The 27,346-nt window shown below is 33.4% G+C and overlaps 2 pseudogenes; both read left to right on the plus strand.

Annotated features, from left to right (window-relative positions):
• The first annotated feature begins 20,800 nt into the window (after positions 1 to 20,800).
• On the plus strand, positions 20,801 to 23,835 carry LOC146885480 (uncharacterized; annotated as a pseudogene).
• Positions 23,836 to 25,536: 1,701 nt separating this feature from the next.
• On the plus strand, positions 25,537 to 26,413 carry LOC146885481 (uncharacterized; annotated as a pseudogene).
• The last annotated feature ends 933 nt before the right edge of the window (positions 26,414 to 27,346 follow it).

A 27,346-nucleotide genomic window follows, 5' to 3' on the forward strand; every position in this document is an offset into this window, starting at 1 on the left:
TACATGGAGAGCACACATTCCAGCCTTGATCACAATGGATATCATCAAATCTCATTTCCTTCATCAATGTAGGCTTCATTCCAATGGTTATGGCTTCAAGATAGTTCAAAAAAGCTTCATTCAATCTTCATCAAATCTTCAAGAAGCAAACCACCTTGGCTTCTCATGTCAACATCTCTCGCCTGAGCGAGAGGAAAGTCGCTCAACCCTGATACCGGGTCGCCTAGGCGAGAAACGCGAACCAACACCCAAACACGAGCCCTCCAACTCTCGCTTAGGCGAGATGGTCTCGCTTGGGCGAAAATTGTAGATATTCTCCTCTGATCACAACAACAATAGAACCCCACAAATTATATTCACTAGTGCATAACACGAACATGGTATAACTCCCTTTTGATTCACCAAAACAAAAGGGTTTGGCCATACAGAACCAAATACAGTACCAAACCTTCATATTTATACAAAACACTAAAAGAATTTATATGCACTATCAAAACCAACCAATTCTCCCACACATTGCACATTTTTACCAAAATTCATACAACACAGAATTCAATTGGGCAGAAAACGTAGACACACATACAACATTCGTACAAACAAACTCTGCACCTCTAACCTGGATTCTTGATTGAATTTACGAAGAGACTAGGGATTCCTTGGTGCACCAAATTCTTTGCTTCCACCTCCCTCTCTCACTCAGCCCTTGCACTCTCAATTCAGCCTCTCACTCTTCCAATTTTCGCTCTCCTCTCACCCAAAACGAAAATAATTGCAAAAAACCCCTTTTTCACCTCAATTTTGCCTTTTATATGTGTCTTATTATTGGGTTAAAGGGATGAAACGAATTTAGGCTTTTTGGTATGGTTAAGTCTCATTTAATTATCATTATAAGATGATTTCCAGCCCCTCTTAGCTTCCCTTTCTAGGTTTTCTTTTGTCCTCTCATATTCCCTCCAAAACTACACTAAAAAATAAAGTTCCAATTTCATTCCCAACCAAGTTTGAACCCATGATCACTTAGTCACCATTCAAGTGCATAACCAATTCAACCAATCATGTTTTGTGATACACTTGAATCATCATAAGCATACAATACCAATTCCATACTCATACATATTATTAAAATTAATAATAAAACAACAACACATAATTGGCATACATAGGACTCGAACCTAAGTCCTCTCACACAATCAAAGTACTCTCAACCACTTAAGCTAGTACTTTTCCACATTACATCAAACAATAACTAAGGCCATAAATGCGCTTTCTACCCGCATTTATTAATTAATTAATTATTTAATTAATTAATTTTTCCCGGGTCTTACAAAAGAGGCTGAGTTAATATTGGAGGAAGTTCATGAAGGAAATTTTGGCACACACATGAATGGACACTCGATGGCTAGAAAGATCTTGAAGGCTGGTTACTTTTGGTTGACTATAGAGAATGATTATTGCACACACGTGAGAAAGTGCGAGAAATGTCAGAAGTATGCAGATAATATCAATACGGCACCTAGTACTTTAAACTTAATGTCTGCCCCATGGTTGTTTTCAATGTAGGGGATAGATGTCATCGGAGCTATAGAGCCAAAAGCCTCAAACAGACATCACTTCATTCTAGTTGCAATTGATTATTTCACTAAATGGCTGGTTACTTTTGGTTGACTATGGAGAATGATTGTTGCACACACGTGAGAAAGTGCGAGAAATGTCAGAAGTATGCAGATAATATCAATACGGCACCCAGTACTTTAAACTTAATGTCTGCCCCATGGTCATTTTCAATGTAGGGGATAGATGTCATCGGATCTATAGAGCCAAAAGCCTCAAACAGACATCACTTCATTCTAGTTGCAATTGATTATTTCACTAAATGGGTGGAAGCTGCTTCCTACGCTAGTGTGACCAGGAAAGTTGTGACTAAATTCATAAAAAGAGAGTTAATTTGTAGGTACGGGTTGCCTAGCAAGATAACATTGATAATGCTACCAATCTGAACAATCAAATGATGGCTGAATTGTGTGAAGGATTTAAAATTCAACATCATAATTCTTGTCCTTATCGTCCAAAGATGTTGTATAGAAAATGGTGGTCACATATAAAGACTGGCATGAGATGTTTCCCTTTGTTTTGCATGGGTATCGCACCTCGGTACGTACAACAACTAGGGCAACACCTTTTTCTCTGGTGTACGGAATGGAGGCAGTACTACTCTTCGAAGTAGAAATCCCATCCCTACGAGTGTTAATGGAGACCCAATTGGAAGATGCAGAATGGGTTCAAGCCCGATTTGACCAGCTTAATCTCATTGAGGAAAAATGGCTAACAGTAGTGTGTCATGGACAGTTATACGAAAGAAGGATGAAAAAAGCATTCGACAAGAGGGTTCGCCCTAGAGAGTTCCATGAAGGCGAGCTAGTCTTGAAAAAGATCTTACCTATACAAAAGGATCATAGGGGCTAGTGGACTCCAAATTATGAAGGCCCGTATGTGGTGAAGAAAGCATTTTCTGGTGGGGCACTAATTCTCACAAAGATGGATGGAGAGGATTTACCGTTACCGGTCAATTCTGATGCGGTCAAAAAATTTTATACATGATGATTCCTTGATAGGAAGTTCTACTAGGGGATATTGATGTTGTCTCCAAATTTTGTTGTATTCTACTTTGTTTTCATTCAATAAACACCATTTGGTTCTCTCCATAAATTTAAAGCAATGGATGTCAAGCTGAGTTTGTAAAGAGAATAATAAACAAAAAATAAGGGAATACAAGTATATGCATACCAACAAGGCATCACGGGTACATTCACTAAGAGCAGACTTATTTTTGGAGGGTGTCGTGGAAAAAAAATTAATAAATAAAAAGGAAAAAAATAAAGCTTCCTATAAATTTTATCCATGCATCCATGCATTTATGCATCCTCACCGCATTACATCATTTGCCTAAAGATTGAATCTTGTCGGTGCTAAACATTCTAGCAGTGTTTACTGACACATCAAAATCAAACTTCGGGTTCTCCTTTCGTATATAGACCCTCTCCAATGGAATGGTCATTAATTTTTTTTACATCAAGACCCTCTCCAATAGAATGGTCATTGATTTCTTTGCCACATCAAGACCCTCTCCAATGGAATGGTCATTGATTTTCTTATGTCACATCAAGGCCCTCTCCAATGGAATGGTCATTGATTTTCTTATGTTTCCATCAAGGCCCTCTCCGATGGAATGGTTATTGATTTTCTTATGTTTCCATCAAGGCCCTCTCCGATGGAATGGTCATTGATTTTCTTATGTTTCCATCAAGGCCATCTCCGATGGAATGGTCATTGATTTTCTTATGTTTACATCAAGGCCCTCTCCGATGGAATGGTCATTGATTTTCTTATGTTTACATCAAGGCTCTCTCCGATAGAATGGTCATTGATTTTCTTATGTTTACATCAAGGCCCTCTCCGATGGAATGGTCATTTATTTCCTTCTTCACGTCAAGGCCCTCTCCAATGGAATGGTCATTGATTTCTTTGTCACAATGGGACCGTCTCCTTCGAAATGGCCGAGTCTGTTTTCTTCTTTGGATCACGACCCTTTTCTTTGAATTGGTCATTGTATATGCTTGATTTGTTTTTTTCCTCTTTTCCTTTGAAACCCAAACGAAATTAGTGTTTTTATCTTTACTCATCTTTTACTTTGATAACCTATGAAAGTTAACATTTCATATTATCAAGTAAAATCTAAGTAAAGAGGGACAACTGTCAACACCCAATTTAGTTCGGGTAACAATGATAAAAATAATAAACAAAAAAAAAATTAATTAATTAAAGTTCAATTGAGAGGAATAAATAAATAAAAAATTAATAAAAGAAAAGAAAAGGGTAAAATAATATGTTTTAGTTTGAGAAAAAATAAATATCTATGTTTATTTTATTTATTTGTTATTATTTTTTTTTTAATTTTGTTTTATTTATTTATTTATTTGGGCTTATTATTTTTATTATTACATTATTTTCCTTTCTATTATTATAGCTCCATTTTTGTTTTACGTCTTTCATTCTAGTTTAATAAAAAAAAAGGAAAGAAAACAACAAAACAAAAAAAAACAACAAAAAGAAAAAAAAAGGAAAAAGGGAAAGAAAGGTAGAGGTAACGTAAGGTCTCTCTGTTATCAGACCCATGCCTGTCATGCTATCATGGTTTTGTATTGGGAATGACCTGTAACATGGTCATGATGGTTGAAGGAGCAGGAAGCAACATCTGCTCTCAGCCTTATCCCAAATTTCGAGATTGGAAGGTGCAGAGAAAAGTGAACAGAACAAAGGAGATAGTTACATAATAAAAAGGGGAAGATTCATGAAAGTAGGGGTTTTTTTGGATTACTACAGAGGGGAGAAGGCACTAGAAATCAGAGAGGGAGAGAAGGAGTCAAAATTGAAAACGGAAGCAAAGCTGTTAATGCATTAAGTTTTATTTTCACGGTAAGTGTTCTTAACTCCTTCTTAGCTTATGTTACCATGACTTGATATTGCTGTTGATGTTCATGGATGTATGAATTGGAGCTTCTGTTAACGTGACTTGATATTGATGTTCATGAATGTATGGATGAGAGATAATTTGAGGTGAGCATAATTACATCTGTTATTTATTTTGTTTATTCCCATCGCACCTGCGTAAAAACAATAAAGAGTAGAGCACAATTTTTTATTTATTTATTTTTGCTTACTTCTCCATTATCGAATAATGGCTACCATACAACACCATCATAAACGCCACACAATTCCTATTTTGTCTTGTCTTCGTTGCTCACCTGCGTAAAAACAAGAAAATAGAGACCCAATCTTCTTCCAAAGAGCCACTAACGGACCTCCATCACCGAATAACATTCAAAGCCTTAATCCCTTTCTTCCACCCTCGGCCCGACCATCACGCCCTAACCGTAGGAACCAAAACCAAACCCCTTTCCATTCAATGCCATCGGAAACGGTAAAACCAAGAGATGAAAAAGAATCATCGGCGACATCGCCAATGACGAGTTGAAGCTTCTAACAGAGCTGGAGGAGCGATAGTTGGCCCTGGAGTTGGTGTCCCGAACGCGACGCGGATGGGGAAGGAGGCCTCGACGTTGACGAAACCATTGCGGAAGAGCGGTGTCGACGGTGTTGCTCCCGTGGTGGTAGTCACGGCACTGTCTCGCGCGCGGGAGAAGAAACGAAGCGTGAGGATTTGGGGACTTGGGTTCTCACCGGCGAAGCCTCCGGTGGTGGCTGGCGTGGATGCTGTGGGTCTCGCCGATGGGACCTCCGGCGGTTGCATCGTGGCATGGTGGCGTGGTGTGATGACATGGTGGTGTGGCGGTTGCGGAAGAAAGACAAATTCACTTTTGTCCTTTTTGTTATTTTTTATTTATTTATTATTATTATTTTAATTTTAAAAAGAGAAAATGAAAATATTTTAAATTATAAAAAAATTACAAAAAAAAATAGAAAAAAATCTAAAAAACGAAAAATGTTCTCTTTTGTTTTGTTGTGTCTATCCGGTCGCCCACACCGTGTGACACTCATTTTCAAAAATATCAAAAATAGTTTTCTTTCTCTTTTAGTGTCTGTCCGACCGCTCGTGTCTCATGACACATATTTTCAAGTAATTCAAAAAACACAAAAAAATACAAAATTTTCAAAATATAAAATATCAATATTTTCAAACAAAAAGGTTTTTTTTTTCTTTAAGAACTACGTGATCCTTGATTCTCCACCGTGAGATACATATGAGCAAGGCTAGTCCTTGTCAGGTTCACCTATAAAAAATCAAATCTTTTTCTCCATTGTTTTTCAAATATCTTTTAAAGAACTACGTAACCCTGATTTCTCATTTTGAATGAGAATACGTAGGACCAAGGTCAATCCTTGTCGGGCCCAAAAAATTAAAAAAATATTTTTTTTTCTTTTTAGCATTTTTGTTTTATTATTTCTTTTGGGGGGAAAATTAAAATTTTAAAACCACATCGACTTTGCATTTTTAATTAAAGGTACCGCCCTCGGGCGGGCGTGTAGGGTGCTAACACCTTCCTTACACGTAACCGACTCCCGGATCCAAAATTTGGTTTCTCGCAGACTTTCTTTATTTTATGGTTTTCCATAGTTTTCCAAAAAATAACTATGGTGGCGACTCCCAATCTCTTTTTAAACCCTTTTCTTTTTTGGTTTGCCTTCCCGTCGCGATTCCTGTTGCGAAAACCATGATAAACAATTTATTTTGAAATCTACAAGAAAAACCTAGCTTCCTTACCCTAAACGTATACCAAACTTGATGAGCAGGAAACTCCAAGGAATTTGAGCACCACAATCCCAAATCAACCTAATAAACTGAAACACAAGAGCATGGAGAAATAAAAATGAGGCTCTGATCATGATCAAAACGAAACCAAAACCCCAAAATTGGAAAAAGAAAAGAAGACGAAGGTTGGAGTTTTGACTTATGCAGAGGGAGGAAACGTTCGATTTGATTTGAGGAGGACTCAACAATAATCCCAAAACTGGTGCCTGTTTCAAGAAGGGCGAAGATTCAAATAAAGAAGATGAAGATCAAGGCTGGGTTGAAGTGGGGAAAGAGATAAAGTCGAGAGAAATGAGAGAAACATACGTTTTTAAGAAAAAAGAAATGGGACTGCTAAGACTATTTTTCAAAAGAAAAGAGTTTCACAAATTATAAAAAGTTTTTTTTAACTTTCTCTCATAAATATTTATGGAAAAAAAATCAAATACTTATTACATTACGAATCTTTTTCCAAATAAAAGTATTATAGAGTCAGATCATTGTGTTGAATAGTAAAATATAGTAAAATATATTATATTCATCACACGCAGAGTCATCATGTGGTTCTAGCTTGTACTTTTCTCACATATAGGTTAGATGATAAAGGAACAAGACATTCTAGAAAGAAACTTGAATGAAGTTTAAAACTTCATCCAAAAGTATTTGAAAACTAAATGAATTAAAAGGTTTAAATAATGTTACTAAATAATATGTAAAATTTGTTTCTAGAAGATTTTATAATGGTTTAAAGGGATAAAAAGAGAGAGTTTACATATAATATAAGGAAGAACAAATTCAGTTTAATTGTTAACGACAACTTTTACAATTTCTCATGATCTTTTATTAAAATAAAGAATATAAATATTTCAAAACTAACAACAGAAACTGTAAAATATTTTATAGCCCCAAGAAACAAAATTTGTTGTACTTTTTATATTATAATTCTTATAATATTATGGTTCATTGTATGTAACTTAATTAATATTTTTCTCTAATTTAGGTTTTAGTTTAAACCAAAACCAATTAAATATAAAAGAAAATACAAAAAATTTAAATCAATAGTTACTACGTCTAAGTTACATATACGTCGGACTGTTTTGTAACATAGAAAATCATAAATATGATAAACAAAAAAAAAAAAAACTTATTTTATGAGAGTGATTTGATAATAAAATGTGTGCTTACAAGGGGTTCTCTTGCAAAAATATGTTTCTTTTAAGTTAAATGTGTACTTAGAAGTGGTTCTCTTGTAAAAATCTATCTCTTTTAAGTTGTTTAATGAACTTGAATAGTCTCAAAAAGGTTGTACGATTATCATTAACATGAAGAGTTTTTGTATATGATAGAAATCAAAGATAAATTTACTACTACATGGATTATATTCACAAATAAAGTTGGTTAATTTTATTTCTCTTAGTTAACTTCTAAAAGTTAAGCATTATTTTACACTAACCCTCTAGATTCCAATTCTAGCAAAGTCAGATCTGAATCAAATATACCCTCAAAATATGAAAGGTAAACCGTTATCTAAATCATGAATTATTATATATAATAACATTATTTATTTAACTTATTTAAATATCACATATTCTGCCATTATATTAAAGTAAACTAAAAAATATATAAAAATGGTAATGCGTCATGGAATTTGACAACTATGTGATATTGTTTTATGGTAAAAAGGTATCTCTGCTAAGATGCTCTATCTTTCTTTTTCTTTTTTTTCCCTCTCTTAAAGCATATTTTCCCATCAGTTTCTAATTCTAGCTGCTAATTAAATGTTGTCATCACAAATAAGGTGTTGTTAGGTTGGTGCTTTAATTAGATTAATGGTGAAAAGATAACTCAGATAAAGAATATATAATGCCAACCTTTATTTCTCCTTTACATGGAATACTTTTTATATAAAAAATTATAGGTACTTTTTCAACTAAACCAGTTTACATCACTCATATTTTTAGGGTTTAGGATTTATCAAAATCATATAACAAATTTATCTACCAAACCAAATGACCAACATTATTAAAATCTGAAATAAGTTGTTATGTATATTTTTTATCTTTTGATGTTGATAGATAAACCATGTAAGCATGTGTGCTTCTTTGTAATTAAAAAAATTAACAGGGCTAATGAATTTGAAGGCTTTAAGTAATTATAATCTCCGCAAGGAAGGCCAGTTGAATTTTTACTATTAATTACGAAGATATAATTTATCAAATAATAATTTAAAAAAATGATAAATGATTTAAATTGATAAAAGATAAAATTTATAAAAATGAAAAAACAATATAATTCAAAATACTACTATCTTTCTAAGTCAAGTTGAGATCCCTAATTGAGTAATCAAAATAAAGTTCATGTCTATAATTTATAAACTTCAAAGTTAAGAGACTTTTTTTTTCAGAATTTTTATATTCAAGAAGATGTACATACAATAAATATATATATATATATATATATATATATATATATATATATATATATATATATATATATATATATATATATATATCCACGGATTTTAAAAGGAGCAGGGGTCATGGCCCTTTAATCTTTTTGAAATTTTTTTAGTTATGTATTTTATTTACAAAAAATTTAAACTGTATTTTATTTTAAACTTTTTTAAATTATGTATTATATATATTAGAAATATTGAGAATTCATAAAAATTTAATTGAGTATATTTTTATTTATTTTATAAAGTATAATATATAAATTAAATATAATAAAAAATAAGAAAATATTAAGATATTTTTTATTTTTTTTCCAAATATTTTTAAATTTTTTATATAGTGTAGTGGTTTCTCACTGTTTTTTCTTTTGTTTATGAAAAAAAAATGAAATTAGACACAAATTCATTATTTTTACTCTTATCTTTCTCTTTACTTGTGTTTCTTTCTTTTGTTTATGAAACAAAAATAGACACAAACTGATTATTTTTGCTCTCATCTCTCTCCTTTCTTCTCTTCCATTTTCTAAGAAAAAAGGGTAAGTATCTTGTCTCGCTTGAAAAAATATAAGCATTTGGTATATTCATTATTTATAATATAGAAGAAAAAAGTAATGTATTATGTATTTTTTCATATCAAATTTTTAATTGTGACTTTATTATCATATATTTTGTAAGACCCCTTTCTGTTTTAAAAATGTTTGGGCTGGTTTTATTAAAGGACCCAAGATCAACCCACTTGTTATCCCCAGAATCCCCCTCCCAACCACTCACTCTCATTTTGTCTCCTTTCCAGAAATAATTTCCCTTCTCCCTCACAGTTCTGAAGTAGAAAGCTCTGTTAGGGCATACGTCTTTTCCTCCTCCGAGCTTATTGACCACTCTTCCTCCACGTAAGTCAATCCCTAACCTTTGTTCCACTTTCATTATTTTTTGTTCCAAAGCTTTGGTCCCATGTTGTCTCTGTCTTGGTCTTAGTTTTTGCCTCCTTTGGTTCTGTTTTCCACTCCGTAAGCTATAATTGTGTCGTGGTGCTCTTCTTTTAGAGCTTCTTCTTGGATTAGCACCTGTCAAGGTAAGGGAAGCTATAACTCCTTCTTTTTATTTGAAATGGATTGTACTTATTTTCGTTCTGGAATGTGCTGAGTTTGTTTAATTGATACCAATGGATGTCGTAGAAGTTTGTTTCTATTCATTATTTTGGTTGACGTCTCATTTTTTATTGGCTTGTTGTATTCTGCTCTTTTATTTAAACTTCTGATCTTATTATCAGAAATTATGTGTTTTCCACGTGAGATATTGTTTGGATTTCAACAATATATGATATGGTCTTGCTTTTGACAGTGTGAAATAGAAGTTAATAATGAGCGGCATCTCACATGTGCATTGTGTTAAACTTCTTAATTGCCTAAATTAAATTTCTCCCTCTCTATTTTGAATTGTGTACCCTTTTTCCTCGTGAGATGAATGAGTTGCAATTTTTTTTATAATACAAATCTCTTACAGTGAATCATTATGGAAGCACCTCTCAACGATATTGTATTCCTTTGCAATTTATATTTACCAACTAATTTTGAGCATCCTATCATTGGGTTTAATATTGCCGCTACCCATTTTCCTACACTGCACACTTTTCGTAAAATGAAGGTTCCTACTTTGTTAACCGTTGGATCGAGCTTAAATTTGATTAGCTGATCCTAGACACATAGTTCTTGACCTTGACCGGTCGGATCTTGAATTAGAGGTTGTAGTAAGAGCAAATATTATGGCAAGGTCCCTGTAGTTTTGGTTGTTGACAACATTAACCTTTGTTGCTTGTTTGGTGCATAACTTTCTCTATAGTTATTCAATTAAGTTGGTTATTTTTGCATTTGGTTATTGATTCGATCATCTTTAATTTGAATATAAATACAAAATTTTTGGAGCTTTATACAAGCTGCAGTTTTATTTCTAAAATCCAAATTGTTTGCATAATGTGTTATTAAGTTGGATTGGATAAAAATTATAAGAATTAGTTATTTTCCAAGAGAGACATATGTTGTATGGTTTCTAATATGTGTTTTCAAATACTTGTGTGAGAATATAGGAGATTTCATGAGAGAAATCCTATCCGATTTAATTAGTAGTGTGTTCATTGATGCAAGGAGTCAGTACTGGAGGTTTATCCTGATACTCTAATGCTCATTCAAGACTCATGTAGAGTGAAATGAATCATGTGGTAAGAGGGACATGAGGTCCTATCTTTAAGAAGAACCTCAGGGTGGTTAAAGGGACTAACCTTGTGTGGTAGGGTGACCCATTACCATTGACAATGACTTTATAGGTAATAGAGGCCACCACAAGTGCAAAAACCACTAAGAATCATCCATCAATGTCTAGATCTGAATAATTGAGTCTAGAGTGTCATCTTGTGTGATGAGTCAGTTGATATTACTTAGCTTGGTGTAATTTATGCGTTGTTCTGCAATTCTTTTGAGTGTTATATATATATATATATATATATATATATATATATATATATATATATATATATATATAATACAATTCAAGGTAGCATAAAGTGCAAAAAATTCAAACAACTACAAAAGCATATGTTTTTATTACTAAAATAGGAAATTTTAGGAGTGTCGTGGCTTCCTAAAATGCAAGAATGTGGCCTACTAATATGAGTGACATGTGCCCAAAATTTTGAATTTTAAATTCTTTCAGAAGCATGTGTTTCTCTCAACCTCTTTTTCTATATGTCACCTTCCATTAAAAAATATCTTCCAGAACCCACTCTCTTTCTTAAATTTCTCTTCCTCCTGCTAGAAACTACTCATACCATTATCTTCCACCCTCTCAATTCCTAACCCTAAAACACACTTTTTTTTTTATCAACCACATTCTTTAGAACCAACCATAAACGAGGTAGGGCTTTGTTCGTCAGGTTAACATGGTTTTTGTAACATCCTAGTAGGATATTACTTAGAAATAAATAAAATAAACGAGACAGAAATAAATTCCTCATTTATTAGTAAGTCATTTCCCTAAAATGCGGGAAATTTAAAACTTTAAACATCCATAATAAAATATTAAGAGTCAAAATATTCCAAAATTCACCTTTACAATTTAAAGATCCAGGAAAAACAGTAAAATTCGATAATTCAAATTACATGAAAATTAAATAACAGGCTTTATAAAATTCCCATGCCACTAATTCCCACTCTCTGCCACTATGTAGACCTTGGCTCACCTGCAACATCATCTGCTCCCGAATAACAAGTTACCCCATCATCGCCACACATAAACAGATAGGCTGAGCTATGCACAAAGATATAAGTACATATAGAAAAAATAAACCCACCCAACATTTCATAATAATCCATCAATTTAGAATAAAATCTCCCTTTTTCCCCACTCATAACCATTATGAGTCCATGCATGCACTCTATATCTTGGAATTTCATGTGCTTCCACGACCCTCCTCGCTCGTGGTCCAACCTACGAGCCTATCCCGCTCGTAGTCCTGCTTCATGGACTCTCCCGTCCATCATCTGAAACCCTTGCTCAGACCCGGACACGCATACCCGCCTTTCCTACTATGAACTCCCTTGCTCATAGCATTATCAAGTTGAGCATGAGATGAATTCCCTCGCTCATTCATCACGATCTCCTTTCTCATGACTCAAGCCAAGCACATCCCAAAATCCTATGAACTAAGTCCTTCTAGCCCAAACATCACAAACACATGCATAAAATCCTTTAACTTAGGAAATATGAATCAACCAACCCAAACAGCGCACGAAAAACATGAATCCTTCATGTTCTCGCTTAAGCTAGTAGCCTTCGCCCAAGCGAGTGGACCAGTCTCACTCAAGCCAGTCCTCTTCGCCTAAGCGAGAGCGAAACAGTGGCCTAACACGAGCCCTCGCTTAGGCGAGTCCTTCTCGCCTGAGCGAGACTCTCATTCGTTCAAACCCAAAACTCCTCGCTCGGACGAGAAGTCGCGCTTAACAGGCACAAGTCTCATCGCCTGAGCGAGAGACCATGTCGCTCAACCCTAACAATGGTTGCCTGAGCGAAAAGCTCAGACCAAAACCATGATCAATACTCTGCAACTTTTGCTTAGGCGAGAGTAACTCGCTTGGGCGAAATTAGTAGAGTTTTGTCTCTGTTCACGCGTCCAAAACACCAAAACCAACACCAAAATGCATCTCAACCATACCAAGCATAAAAATAATGTCAAACAACACTAAAAGACATGTTACATAACCTTTTGAAGTATCAACCCATGAGATTTAATTAGCAATGCCCATTCAATTGCAAAACCCTCCTACTCATATAAGTATAAAAGGCTTTGCACCCAACATCAAACCAACCACAATTTTTGATCATATCATACATACTACGCAAGCTAAATTTAGCAAAAATAAAGTCTACTTTATGTCCATCAAGGTTTGAACCTGTGACCATACCAACACCAATTCAATACACAACCATCCAACCAACTCATTTTTAGTGATAATTATCAAAATACTATGATTATACTATCACTCACTAGGCACAAATATATTATCAAAATAATAACAAATCAAACAACGCATAAATGGCATACAAAGGACTTGAACCCAAGTCCTCTCACATAATCAAGTAGTCTCAACTACTTGAGCTAATACTTTTCCATGTCATACCAATTAACATTTAATGTTATTAAAGTTCCCCCCTCCCGCATTTATTAATTAATTAATTAATTTATTAATTAATTTCCACGGGTCTTACAGTTTTGGATTTCAATGAGTGCACTCTTCGGTTATTCAAGCTTCTTCTACAACACTCCGACTACTCTAGGTTCTTCTACTTCTTCCTTTTCATTTGTTACTCTTTTTCTCCTTTCTTCTCTAATATTTCTTCTTTTCGTGTTTTTGTGTTATGGAAGTGTCGTTTGAGTACTCCAGATTGATCTATGCAATGATCTACAACTATGGTCTTCTCCAAAGTTTAGTTTTACAGATTATTATGGTAGGTTGAACAAAATGTAACATTTTTTTTTATTTTTATTTTCTTTATAATTGACTTATTTATGGTTTAATACATTGTTCTTCAATTTTTAGGATTTTTTCATTCTTCTTGAACTTGTGCTTTTATGAGGTTTTCTATTCTTCTAATAAGGATTTTTTATGGTGCAGGACTGAATAAAAAAATTTTAGGTTTTGGTATTCAATGGTTCCAGACTCCGGTCAAAAAAAAAAGTTTTGTAAACAATTTTATTGGGTGCTTTGTTTAGTTATACATTTTTTATTTTTTTTGTAAACAGAGCAAGAGGAAGAAGAGAAGTTATTGGGCCAAGGAATAGAAGTTTGGGTTTACAGGAGTCAAAAAGTGCAGAAAAGAAGGATAAAACACTAGTGCAGATTTGATAATTTACCTCGCCTTTTATAGGCCTCGGTTATAGCGGAACCGAAGCCTATAAGGAGGTGGTGGCAATTTTGCAATTTCAGCAACCTATATTGCTTTGGTTCTACAAACAACCGGTGCCGTAAGCAGCTTTAGGCCTCGATTCCTTAAAAACCGAAGCCTATTAGGCAGCCCAGAAATGAAAATTTTAAAATTGACGCCAGCGAGAACACATTTGGCCTTGGTTGCTTTTCGACCGAGGCAATATTGGGTAGTTTTAGGCCTCGATTGAAATAGAACCGAAGCCTATAACCCTGCCCAGAAACCCTAATTTATAAATTTCATCAGCGCCGCCCCCTTTGGCTTCGGGTCCCCTTCAACCGAGGCAATATTGGGCAGTTTTAGGCCTCGATTGAAATAGAACTGAAGCCTATAACCCTGCCCAAAAACCCTAATTTATAAATTTCATCAGCTCCGCCCCCTTTGGCTTCGGGTCCCCTTCGACCGAGGCCATTGAGCCTGTTAAAATCCCCAAATCGCGAACCCCGATCACTATTCATCTTCTTCCCTAATTCTCTCTGCGCGAACCCCAGGTGTGATGGATCTTCGTCACTGCCGACGAGATGAAGAACGGAACTGCGGTGGAGCAGTCGCGTCAACAATGCCATCTTTGGGAGCACCACCTACACTCCAAACTCCTTCTCAACGGAATTCCCCATCCTCCGTGGCTCTGCAACTCTTCACTTCATGCAGATCCACAAGGTATCATACTCTTCCTCTCTTTACTTTCTCTTGTGCATTCACGACTACGATTTAGGTTTTTGACTTTTGGTAGAAATAGTTTCAGTTAGCATCTACATTGTACTTATGTATGTGCTGCAATGGAGGATACGTCTCCGTTGCTGCCATGGTGGTCGCGAATCTGGTTCAATGTGCAAAGGTGGAGCTCGCGTCGGCGTTGCAGTGGAAATGATGGTTCGATGATGGTTTGCTCATGGTGGTTCGATGGGGCATGGTGCTGCGGTGGCTGTGCGTTGCAGAGAAGATGGAGAAGCGGTGGTTGCCGACAATGGTGGAACGTGAACTGCCATGGTTGGTGCGCGAGGAAGCTTCGTGGAGGTTGCGATTTTTTTTTTTAAATATTGAATCTATTGCTTCGGTCTTTCTGCACCCGAGGCAGAAAAGAGATCTATGGTTTCGGGTAATGACCGAGGCCAAAAGGGGGTGTCTTTTGGCCTCGCTTTAATATGCCTCGGTTCTTAAACCGAGGCAGAATCTCGAAAATAACCGGGGCCAAAAGGGGGTACTGCACTAGTGAAATGACAATGGTAGAATGATGAGGAGAACTTAGAGAGTTAATAACATGGAGTTTGTTTGTTTCAAGGTTAGGATAATTGATTTTTTATTGAGTTAATTTAAATCTGGTGATCTTAATTGGAAAAGCCTGATCATAGATTTTAAATTGTAGCAAAGGTCACCCTCAACACACAATTATGTTAATTGGTGGAAAGGCGGTTGAACTTCAAAGTTTTATGATTTAGCATGTGCTATGGTTTATGCTTCTTTCCACTAGGTTTTCTATTGAATGGATTGCCTTGTTCATATATAAGCATGGATTTTGACTAGAGATATTTTCATTATCGAGTTTGACTGGAGAGATTTCACCGTGTGTACTTTATGTTATAATGATTTTTTTTTGGATTGCTTCAAAAGGGAAAAAACTTTTTAATTTTCAATCAACCGTGTTCTCAAAAAGAAGTTCACGTGTGCTGTCAAGGAGATGTTATGCATCAGCCTCAAGTACAACCAATGAATCTTTGGGCTGTTAATTTTATCTCCTCCAAGTTTTTGTTGGGTGGTACATTAAGCCTTCAAAATGTTGCCTAAGGATCTTGATTTTATATGTTGGTAATGCTCTTTAGATTGCATTCGAGAAGCTAGCTTCTCAAATTCTAGATTTCTTCAGGTTGCACTTCAGCTTCCTCCATAACTAGATCCAATATAGATTGTCTTCCCAATAACTTCTATAACCTTCATTGATATAGTTGATTTACCAATTAAGGATCAAGAGCTAACAACTGAAGACATATTTTTATTTAAATTATCTGAGATGTGATGATGCATTTTTGGTAATCATTGGAGAATTAAACGAAATCAATATTGTTAAGTTTAATGCTTTTAATGCAGTTGTTTTGAAGGTCAAATCTCTCTACAATGATTTTAGGTATTTGGGAAGCAAGATTTCAAGTATATTCTAAAGCAAGTACATGATTTGAATTTCATTATGATATTTGATTGAATTTATAAAAAAGATCCAATACTATTGTTTCACGTTATGTGAGGGGTTTGATGTTATTTGTCAGATTGACATTAGAAAAGCTCTTTTACCAACTCAGAAGCATGATCCCACCACTAAAAAACAGACAGAAAATGAGTAGAAGGTGATGAAGAACATAGATTGATCAATGAAATGGAAGAACTAACTAATGTTCAAAGATTGCTAAAAGAAGAGTCAAGGTTTTTAGCATCTAACTTTCTTTGATTTTTGTCGTGATTGGAAATGCACATGAATGACTTTTGGAATTTGTGTTGTTAGATATGCATGTGCAACCATGTAGTATCTTCTTTGTGTTTGATCAGTAGTGACAAGGACATTGCTAGGTGGTTACAAAAGAAGTTCCATATTTTTAGACAAGAGTGAAGTCAACAACTTTTATTCACTCTGTAACTAGATAAATAATCATTAACAATAATTTGTTATGATTTTTTTGACAAAGTTATTATGATAAATTTAATTATGCAGGGAATGATTGAAATTATCATGTTTGTGAAACAGCAAAGCATGGCATTCACCAGTTAAAGCTCAACTATTGGAGATTTTGATATATGAGTAGATGATCTGAAAGAATTACCCTACTATCAAATTTTCTGGGTAAGTAGCATTTTCCTAGCTATTTTTAGTACTTGCTTAAGTAGGATACAAGTTGAAGATAACAATGACTTAAGAAAGTTTCCTTCTAATTTCTTAAGTTATGTAATAAGTATTAGGGTTAAGTATGTTTTTAGTCCTTGAACTTTCAACAAAAATTGAAATTCGTCCCTGGTCAAAACTTTGATAAATTTTGATCCCTAAACCTTAAAAATGAATGAATGTAGTCCTTTTAACCCAATTACGTTGATTTTTTTCAACATGTGAAATGTGTTTCGTGTTAATATTGGAGTTGTTTACACCGTTTGACACATTCTCGGCTCAATATTTACTGAGAAATGCGTTCGAAACCTAAAAACGAAGTTAACAAAATTGGGTTAAAAGGACTATATTCATTCATTTTTAAAGTTTAGGGACCAAAATTTATCAAAGTTTCGACCAGGGACGAATTCCAATTTTGAGTCAAAGTTCAACGACTAAAAACATAATTAACCCTAAGTATTACCTCCACCTTCCACTATTACCTCCACCTTCCACAATCATGATATCCATGAATCTTTGCAACATCACTCCAAGAAGTTGAATTCTACTTTCAAATCTTAAACTTTGTTGATAACTTCATATATTCTGGGAAGTATTTTGTTATCTTAAAAAAATGAAGGCTAATCTCTTATTGAAAGTCTTCTCCTGATGTAAAATGGATTAAGCATATTGAAAGACTATAACATTTATGGGAACATTATATTATCTTAGAATTTAGTTTTCCTATTATTTTAATAATCTTTCACTATTTTAAGAGATTTTATGTTTAATTAGTATTTATCTATACTTTTATATTTGATCAAAATTTATGCAGGATTTTATTCTCTTTGGACTATGAATAGATTATACCCTTTTGGTGTCTCACGTTATTCAAACTTTTTTCCCATAATTGATTTTTGATATTTTATCTTAGAGCATCTGAAACTTGAGTTGTAAGAACATTTTCCCCGTGAAGGAGCACTTTAAATTTGTTTATTACTTTGTTGTTATATGATTTTCTTATCAGAAGAGGTTTATAGTTTCTGAGTCCAGATATTAACATCTTCTTTGTAGTTACATGTTTATCAGTACAATCTAGGCATGACCAATAATATCCTTTGACCATTAAATTAGACTAACCCAAATCTCACTTCTAAGTTGCTTCAGGATGTTAACTTTTGAAAAAGGATACTTCCGGATTTCAACATCCAATGAAGATGTCAGACTTCCGGATGTCAGTATATATATATATATATATATATATATATATATATATATATATATATATATATATATATATATATATATATATTCTTTTCATTTAAATTTTTTTAAAGTTAAAGTTTAGTTTTTCTTTTAATTTTATATATTTTTTAACACATTATATTAAAACAAATTTAAATTAAATTTTTTAAAAGGAGTCAAAAAAACATAAAAAAATAATTAAAATTCAAAAACATTAAACTTTAAATAAAATTCGAAAAAAAATTAAAAAAATAAAAGATAATATATATATATATATATATATTAATTATAAACATACTTTAAAAATAAATAAAGTTAAGAAATAATATAAATTAAAAAATAATATATATACATATATATATATATATATATATATATATATATATATATATATATATATATATATATATATATATATATATATATATATATATATATATATATTTCAAAAAATAAATAAAATGAAGAAGTAAATTGAATTAGAAGAATAATTAAACCTTAATATTCTGTTTTAGATATTTTTATTTTATTTAAAGTTTAATTTTTTTGACTTTAATTATTTTTTCAGTTTATTATACAATGTATTAAAGAATAAATAAAATTAAAATTAATTAAACATTAAATTTGGAAAAAGTAAAAATTATATATATATATATATATATATATATATATATATATATATATATATTTATTCCCGAATGTCTACTTCTGATGTTCACTTTCACTATATATATATAAATAAATAAATATATATATATATATATATATATATATATATATATATATATATATATATATATATTTATTCCCGAATGTTTACTTCTGATGTTCACTTTCACTATATATATATAAATAAATAAATATATATATATATATATATATATTTATTTATTTTATATTTGCGGACCGCGGTAAGAGGGGCCATGGCTCCTAAACGTTTTAAATTTATTTTATATTATATATATTTTAATTTATTTTATATTATAGATATTAAAAAATATATTATAATTAAATCAAATATTTTATTTTTTTATAAACATAATAAATAAAATATAAAATTAAACATAATAAAAAATAAAGAATAAAAAGATTTATTAAGATATTTTTTTATTTATTATGATTTGAGTTTCTCATAAATTGTTTTCATATTCCATTCTCATCTGTTTTTTCTTGTTTTTGAAGAGAAAAAGATCTATTATTTCTCCTCCATCCTCTTCCATTTTCGTGGAAGAAAAGAAGAAGATAATTTTTTGGTCTAAATTGATAGTGAAATATTAGTTTAATAATTTATTTAATAATCCTCTTTTATATTAATTGTTTATTTCATGAATATAGAAGAAAACATAATGTACTGTGTGTTTTTTTTGTAATCGAATCTTAATTGTGATTCCATTATATGTCTTGAGTTTCTCACAAATTGTTTTCATATCTCATTCTCAGCTGTTTTCTTTTGTTTTTGAAGAGAAAAAGATCTATCATTTTTGCTCTTATTTCTCCTCTGTTCTCTTCCATAATCGAGGGAGAAAAAAAGAAGGTAATTCTTTGGTCTCAATTGATAGTGAAATACTAGTTTAATAATTTATTTAATGATCCTATTTTATATTAATTTTTTATTTTATGAACATAGAAGAAAAAAATATTATACTATGTGTTTTTTTATAACCAAATTTTAATTGTAGTTCCATTATATGTCTTGATTTTCTCACAAATTGTTTTCACCTATCTTCTTTTATTTCTGAAGAGTAAAAGATCTATTATTTTTGCTCTCATCTCTCAGCAGTTTTCTTCCATTCTCGAAGAAATAAAAAAGAAGGTAATTATCTCTTATCTCACTTGATAGTAAAATATTAGTTTAATCATTTATTTAATCAGCCTCTTGTATATTAATTTTTTATTTTATGAAAATAGAAAAAAATATTGTACTTTGTGTTTTTTATAACTGGATTTTAAGTGTGGTTTGATTATTATTGAATTTTCTTTTGACAATTTTTTAGATATGTGTGATTTCTTTTTTAGTTATTATTATACTAAATTATGTATTTATTTTTATTTTATTAGTGACAATAATTAAATATATAAACTTTTGATGTATTATTTTGGTTCCCCCAACAATTTTCGTCAAGATCCGCCACTATATATATATATATATATATATATATATATATATATAAAATCGTTTTATTATATATTTTTGATATTCTGAATTACGAAATCTTCATCTGATATCGATATTTGGAAGAATCATTTATTAAAAATCAACATTTGTAGATAATTTTGGAGATGAAATTTGTTGAACTGGTTAAATGATTAAAGAATATTTTTGAAATTTAAAAAATATTTTGGGTGCAGAAAAAATATTGAAATTGCAGGAAAAAAAAACAAAACTCTTATGTTGTGTTTGTTTTAAGGAGAGAAACTTTGCGAGGAAAGAAATCAGAATGAATGTGATGTTCGCTTAAGGGTATGTATGCAAATGGCAGAGCGAGTATGTCAGGAATCCATCACATTTGTAATCGCGGGTTATATGCGAAGATTTGGTGGGATTGGGTTAGGGTATTACATATTTACCCTTGTCATCTCTCTCACGTGCCATGCATGGTGTGGGATGGTACGTAAGTCAGTATTTTTTTAGCACTGTTCAGCAGCCATGCATTGTGTAATATTCCTGAAAAAAGCATTAGATTCCTGACGCTTATGACCATACAAAGCTGTTTGAATTTGTTTGACTGAAAAAAAGCCATTAAATACGTATTGAATAAGTTAGATAGGTTGGTAGCTGATATTGGTGGAGTGTATAAGTTATAACAGGGGAGAAGGCTGCCTGGGTTTTTGGTTTTGGTAGAGATATCTGTTTCGTTGTGCTGCCATTTCAGGTGAGTGTGCTGTTTTTTTTTAAATGTTTGTGTGTAAGTTGAGTTTTTAACTGGTGTGTGTGTGTTATTGTTTGATTTGAGTTGTGAAATGGTGAGGAACACATCCAATTTATGCCCCATTTACCACCTCTCCCCTGCAATGCAAACACACTGTCGCTGCAACCATGAGAAGTTGCAACCATGTTGCGGAGAAAACGAGATCCCATGTGTGAAGGATTCGATCCCATTGTGCTGGATCGGATACGCTGGATAGCTGGATCGGATACGTGCTCAGGCTGGATCAGATACGTGCTGAGGCTGGATCGAATACGATTGGGCTGGATCGAATACCATTTGGGTGGATTGGATACGAGTGTGTGGATCGAATACGTTCTGTGGTGGATCGGATATGGTGTGTTTTGAGTCCTTTTCAGATCCGATTTTCCTTTCTTCCGCCATGGCTGCTTGGTTTCCTAATGTTTGATTTTTTTTTTGTGTGCAGAAGGTGGTCGAACACAACAGTGCAATGGATTCAAGAGGTGGTCTTGCACGGGTTGAAAGGCTTAGGACATCTTGTAACTGTGGTGGCTGACCTATTGTTCATATTTACTTACAAGTGGTGAATAATTATGGATTGTGTTGAGGCGGGTTTGCGTCTCCTTCTAAGTGGTGGAGGTTAGTTATTTCATGGTCCGGGTTGATTTTGAGTTACAAGTTTCCATAATATGTTTGTTGGTGTAGGTTTGTTGTGGTGTGGTGTGTTCGTGGTTTTGTGTTGTGGTGTTATGCTTGGTACTCGGTGGATCTGAGTTGTGCTGTGTGTTCGTGGAAGTGGTCCAACTGTGAGTGTGACGACCCTTGTACGTGGTTGAGGTATGCTTGTAGTTAGGAGAACAACTTATTTTGTGTGATTTGAAGATTCTAATATGATTCGGTTGGAGTAGGTCTTTGACATTTGTGGAAATTTGTTTGAAGTCTTGAAAGCTAAAACAGAGGTATGTAACATGTTCAAGTGTGGTATTTTTGTTACTTATGAAATGTGTTATTTATGGTATGAAATGTGTTATTTGTATTTTTTTTTGGATAGATTTCATGTTTTATTTATGGATACATAATGGATTGATTGCATGGTTAATTGTAAGTGTTATTATTGAAGGAAATATTTGTATTTTGTTAATGGGAATTTATTGTTAGGGTTTTTTAAAGTAGGATGTTTATAATAGTTCATAATTATATGTATTTTGTGGAGGTAATAGTTTTTACATTTCTTAAAGGTGACATACATGGAAGAAGAATTAGAACTTTCTTATTTGGATGGTGATGATGTAGTTGATGATGTTGTGGGTGTGGACTTCAATATAGTCACACTTTTACACCGACAATTACAAATTCGCACAGCAATAGCCACAAACAATGTTATGCATTGTTGCACATGCGTTGAATATATTGAATATATATATATATATATATATATTCAAATCATAGCAATATTGGTAGGGAAGTTTGGCCGAACAAAGATCGTCGAAGACAACAACTTATGTCTTACTTGGTGCATACTAATCGATGTCGTGATATCATTCGTATGGGACCAGAGGCATTCATTAACCTGTGCGAGCGACTACGGGCAACTGGGTTAGGAACAAGTGGCTAAAATTTTTCACATAATTGGCCATAACGTGAAAAATAGAAGTGTCGCATTCTTTTTCCATCGTTCAGGGTCAACTGTTAGCAAACATTTCCACAATGTGTTGGATGCAATTTTGACCTTGGAGTCTGAATTTTTAATTCAGCCATCAAGAAATGAGGTTCATCCTCACTTGGCCAACAATCGTCAATTTTTTCCATACATTAAGGTATAACTCAAATTATTCCAGTCTATGTTTTCAATTTTAACATGTACAATAAGATCCTTATATAACTTTGTTTCGTATATCAAATAGGATTGTTTAGGGGCAATAGATAGAACTCATGTATGCGTAAGGGTCCCAAGGTCTGATGCCGCAAGGTTTCGAGGGAGGAAGGACTGGCTAACTCAAAATGTGTTTGCCACGCGTGATTTCGATATGAAATTCACTTATGTTTTAGCTGGTTGGGAAGGGACAACATCTGATTCAAGAATATTGAAGGATGCTCTAGTTAGAGATGATCTGTTGATCATACCTGAAGGTTAGTGTGTTCATTAAGTTTAATTTATTTCTACAATGGTGACACACTAATAAGTCAAATGTCATGATTCGTGTAGGAAAGAGCGATAATGACACCGTTTAGAGGTGTGAGATATCACCTTAAAGAGTTCACACGAAGAGACCCACAAAATCCACGAGAGTTATTTAACCATCGCCATTCATCACTGAGAAATGTTATTGAAAGAACATTTGGTGTGTTGAAGAAAAGATTCCCTATCATTGCAAGTGGAAGTGAACCTCATTATGTTGTGGATACAATGACAGACATTGTTTTAGCTTGCTGCATCCTACACAACTATCTACGTGGGGTGGATAATGATGAAGCCTTAATTGATGAGGTGGATCGAGAGTTGATGGAAGAGCAAATGGAAAGTAACATCTCTAAAGTTCGTGAAGATGATTATAAGATTGGTTGTAACTTTAGGGATGATTTAGTAGAACAAATGTGGCAAGATTATGAAAACTCTTAGATACTGTACTTGGTTGCATTGTTTGAGTATGCCATGTTTAATGAAAAAGTTTATCATTCGTAAAAAATGATTTAATAGTTTATTATAATGTGATGAATTTTGTTCAACTAGGTGAAAACATGAACAGGGGAAAGAGTATTGCGACATAATCAGGTGCCGGGCCGCGAGAATTTATGAAATGGACAGGAGATGGACGAAAAGCTTTTGAATGCTATGATAGAAGAAGCGCGAATGGGAAACAGGGTGGACGACAGCTGGACCTCCCAAGCATATAGCAATATCATTGGAAATCTTCACCAAGCTGGTTTTTTTGGTGTAACAAAAAATCATGTGAAAAATAGACAAAAGGTATTGAAGGAGAAATGGCATGAAGTGCATGACTTGTTTAATTCCCTTAGTGGATTTTCATGGAGTCCAATAAGTAGGCGATTTTAGGCTGAAGACGAGGTTTGGGAAGACCTAATCAAGGTTAATTTCTATACACTTTATATATGAATAAAGTATAAAATTTGATTTATTTGATATAATTTGCTTCAAACTCATTTCAAGCCAAGCTAACTGTAGCAAAATGGAAGGTCATTAGCGTTAGGCATTACGACTTAATGGAGGAGCTATGGGCAGCTGATAGAGCTACAGGTGGGGGAGTTCGAACAGCACGGCAAGCACGTCGCATGCGACACCAATCTCGCGTGGATGTTAACTTGAACAATGAAATGGCCTACATCCCTGATGCACCAACCGTTGATAGTTCTGATGCGTACCCTCCAACCTCACCATCTCATATGGATGAGTATAGTCCTGGCCCAACTAAATTTGTGCCATCTGGGGGGACTTTGAAATCTCGTGGATCAAAGCGCAAGGCCCCCATGGTAGATTTATAAGACTCACAATTTGACAAGTTGAGCACAAAGTTGGATGGTTTCATGGATGTAATGGGGTCAGGGAACTCGCAATTTGAGAAAATGAGCTACATCGCGGAGAGACAATTAATTGCCATTGAAAAGTGCAAGGATATTCTCAGTCAGCAAGTGGGGATGTTGCGTCGCAATGCTACATTCGAATACATCGAAAGTGATATATGGGAGATGCTTGAAGGGATGAATATACAGGATCCTAAGTTTATGGACTAGTGTTATGATTTCTTGTGCACCCACCCTATGGCCGCGAAGATTTAATGGGAATGCTTGGCAATCTTAGGTGGAGTAAGCTCTTGAACATGATGATGGGAGAAAATGACACTTGCGTCTGACACAAGGACTATATCAGTTTGGATTAGGAGTTCATGTTTTTTTGTTATCATTTTGTATATCGTTTATTACGATGTTATGTTTGTTTATGTGTTCATGATGGGTTATCCGTCTAACCTTGTTTTGAAACTTATGGTATGATGTACTACTTCGAACTATAACTATCATGTCATGTCTTTGTATTTCCTATGAACTATGTTTAATGATGTTTTTTGTATTTCCTGTGAACTTCAAATTTGAATTATGTTATTGTTTTGATACTTAATTATAACTATGTTCTTTATCATTATTTGTACTTGAAGTTATTAAACAATGGCGTCCTCATCATCACATACAAGACAAAAAAAGTCGAAAAGAAAAACAGGTTGCAACAGACACTGACCCACCAGCACCAAAAAGGCCATACGTCGGAGATGTTTTAGATCAACGGCGTTTCTTTAGCGACATCCGTCAGATGGAACACTATGCACATGAATTTTATATCAGAAAAATTGTGGAGCCAAAAATTATGAATTATGATTCATTCACTACATCTGGGCTTTATTTCCATCATCATCTTGTTTATCAAGGACTCGTCGACTTTGTGTCTCTAAATCGTCCTTTCTATCTAGATTTGATCAAAGTTTTCTATTCAAACCTAAGGATCTCTAGTAATGGATACCTATTAAGTGAGGTAAACAAAAGAAGAATTAAACTAAAACCTGATGACTGGTTTAATATTTGTCATTTGAAGTATGAGGGTCGAACTGTGAGCTTTACGGATATACCAGAGGACCTCCCTTTTGATCGTGATATGGCATTATCTTTTATGCTGATTCCAGAGATGCAGGGTCAACGTGTGAGATCAGTCGACTCTATGAATGTTAATGACAGACTACTACATTATGTCATAGTGCATATTTTGACACCACGCCTAACTAATTTTGCAAAGTTGTTGCACAGACATTTTCATGTTGTGGTTGCTTAAAAATAACATATCAATTAATTGGCCACATCATATAATGCAACACATGCTTAAGTGCAAGGACAGTGACACTCCTCTTCCATATGGTATATTGATAACCCAAATTATGCAATACTGTGGAGTGAATGTTTCTGCAGATGCAAGAACAACTATTGGGAAGAGACATCATTTTTCCACGAGTTCTTTGAAGAGGTTGAATATCGTTAATGTTGACGGTGTATGGCAACATGATTGTGCCGTTAATGATGATGAAGTGCAAGGTCAACCACAAAATCCTTTGCATGACGAGCACGGTATACAACCTGACCATTCTATTGGTAATCATGAAGAACCTCCCTTCCAGTTACATTCTCATATGCTTAATTGAGTGTGGGATGGTGTGCAAGATTTGCAAGGACGCGTTCACGGAATAGAAGAAAATTTATCCAATTTGACTCTTGATGTCAACAAACAGATGGCAGAAGTTAATTTAAATGTGAACTTAATTCTCCATAAATTAAAGGATTAAGAATGTTCTACTCCATTACATGTATGGTAGCACTCTTTGGTTGTATTTATTTTAAGAACTTTATTTATATTACATGACGTCAAACTTTTTAGTTCCATTTAATTGGATTTATAACATTATTGCAACTAAAACAAAGTCAATTCTACAATATTGGTTGATATTCTTGCAAATTATAAATGAAAAAAAAATGCATTTGAAGATCAATAACAACGTTCATTACACATTATTATGAAAAATTGAAAAATTATATATATATATATATATATATATATTTTTTTTTTTTATTAATTTTTTTAGTTTCATTTGTTGTGTTTAAAAAAATTAAGAAATTAATCTACAATACTAATTTAAGTAAGGGCTAAATGGTAATTTGATTATTATTTCTACTAAAACATTTTTTTAATCTATCACATCAATCAAATCTTTTCCAAATTTTCACAAAAATTACTTCTAAATTTATTCACCATCACTTCTAAATCCCTTAAAAAAAAACAACACAAATTTCACTCTTAAATCAACTCAAACCCATTCACTCTCTCTCTCTCGGTCACTCTCCTCAAAGTGAACACACAATTAGTTAAAACACACTAATTAACCTCGGGTCCACTCCCCACACCAAAGATCTTCTCTCTCACCCATCCCTCGTATCAACGCTCAAATACGCGCTCATCTGTCTAAATGAACAACCTAATCACTCGCCTTTCCGTCTATCGGAAAAGCAAATATGTGGAAGTGAACAAAGGTTAAATCATGAGCCTTTTCATTATTTTTGTTGAGTTTGGCTTTTATTAC

The sequence above is a fragment of the Vigna unguiculata genome, chromosome 6, assembly GCF_037176805.1.
Source record: "Vigna unguiculata cultivar grain cowpea cultivar isolate G323 ecotype 2 chromosome 6, ASM3717680v1, whole genome shotgun sequence".
Taxonomy (NCBI): Eukaryota; Viridiplantae; Streptophyta; class Magnoliopsida; order Fabales; family Fabaceae; genus Vigna; species Vigna unguiculata.